The 1,749-nt window shown below is 37.9% G+C and overlaps 1 protein-coding gene across 1 annotated transcript in view; it reads right to left on the reverse strand.

Annotated features, from left to right (window-relative positions):
- The window catches only part of abhd17b (abhydrolase domain containing 17B, depalmitoylase), a 16,914-nt gene that overhangs the window by 1,686 nt on the left and 13,479 nt on the right, over positions 1 to 1,749 (reverse strand). The window lies entirely within an intron of this gene.

Genomic DNA, 1,749 nt, shown 5'->3' on the forward strand with positions numbered 1-1,749 from the left:
CACAGCCCCACAGCATGATGGAACCACCACCAAATTTAACTGTGGGTAGCAAGTGTTTGTCTTGGAATGCTGTGTTCTTCTTCCACCATGCATACCGCCCCTTGTTATGTCCAAATAACTCAATTTTAGTTCCATCAGTCCACAGCACCTTATTCCAAACTGAAGCTGGCTTGTCCAAATGTGCTTTAGCATACCTCAAACGACTCTTTTTGTGGCATGGGCGCAGAAAAGGCTTCTGCCGCATTACTCGCCCATACAGCATGTCCTTGTGCAAAGTGCGCTGAATAGTTGAACGATGCACAGTGACACCATCTGCAGCAAGATCATGTTGTAGGTCTTTGGAGCTGGTCTGTGGGTTGGGTTTGACTGTTCTCACCATCCTTCGCCTCTGCTTATCTGAGATTTTTCTTGGCCTGCCACTACGGTGGTCTTCCATTTCCTCACTGTGTTCCTCACAGTAGAAACTGACAACTGAAATCTCTGAGCTAGCTTTTTGTATCCTTCCCCTAAACCACGATGTTGAACAATCTTTGTTTTCAGGTCATTTGACAGTTGTTTTGAGGCTCCCATGTTGCAAGTCTTCAGAGAAGATGCAAAGAGGAGAACAACCTGCAACTGGCCACCTTAAATACCCTTTCTCATGATTCAGGCTTCACCTGTGTATGTAGGTCAAAGGTCAATGAGCTTACCAAACAAATTTTGTGTTCCAATAATTATTGCTAAAGGTATTCAAATCAATAAAACAACAAGGGTGCCCAAATGTATGCACCTGCCCACTTTTGTTTAAGTAATTATTGCACACTTTCTGTACATCTTATAAACTTCATTTCACTTCTTAAATATCACTGTGTCTGTTTGCTATATGATATATTTAATTGAAATTGCTGTTCCGAACAACCAATGATCCATAAAGGAAAATCTTGAAAACGATTAGGGGTGCCCAAACTTTTTCATACCACTGTATGGTGTACACCTCAAATTAATGTTTTTCAAGTGGAGTCTCCTGAAATGTGTAATGTCTGAAATGTAATTGATAAAAAAAACTAATAAATATATCTTTAAGTTAATCTCTAAGTAATTATTATTCATTTTAAAACTATGATTAAAAACACCACACAACCTTAAACAACTGTATCCTTCCACTTGCATATAAACTGAGTTTACCTAACTACACGAGACCAGGGAAAATATAATTAATACACTAATCTGTCTACTTAGTATTTGCAACACCATGATCAAAAACTAATTCTAGAAAGTAATGTCTCTGGAGTCGCCAGAAATTTGTGATGTGAAAATGGGAGTGACAAGTCAAAAAAGATAGTGAATCACTGCCTTAAATCATCTTAAGCGTGTCACCTAAACACAAGAATCAGTCAACTTTTAAACATCCCCAAAAACACTAAATTCCAGGCAAGTAAATTAGGACTGTGGTGAGACAGACAATTCATAATGCGGATGTTCAGCCAAGGAATCTGCAGCAACGGCTTCCAACATCTCACTGATCACATGCTACACTACAAAAAAAAAAAAGTTTCAGGGAAGTAAAATGGGCCAGTATCAAGGAAGTTTTTTTTTTTTTCAACCAAGATGACAGATTATCTTGTTAATGATGTTTCTAAAGAAGATCTCATTCAGAAAACTCAGCTGACCCTCCTAATCAGATTTCACTGCTAATTTTGATTTAAGATCAATAACAGTAAGTAATTTTAAACTTTCACCTCTTTACTAACACACACACACACATATATA

Source organism: Cynoglossus semilaevis, chromosome Z, assembly GCF_000523025.1.
Source record: "Cynoglossus semilaevis isolate Cse_v1.0 chromosome Z, Cse_v1.0, whole genome shotgun sequence".
NCBI classification, from domain to species: domain Eukaryota; kingdom Metazoa; phylum Chordata; class Actinopteri; order Pleuronectiformes; family Cynoglossidae; genus Cynoglossus; species Cynoglossus semilaevis.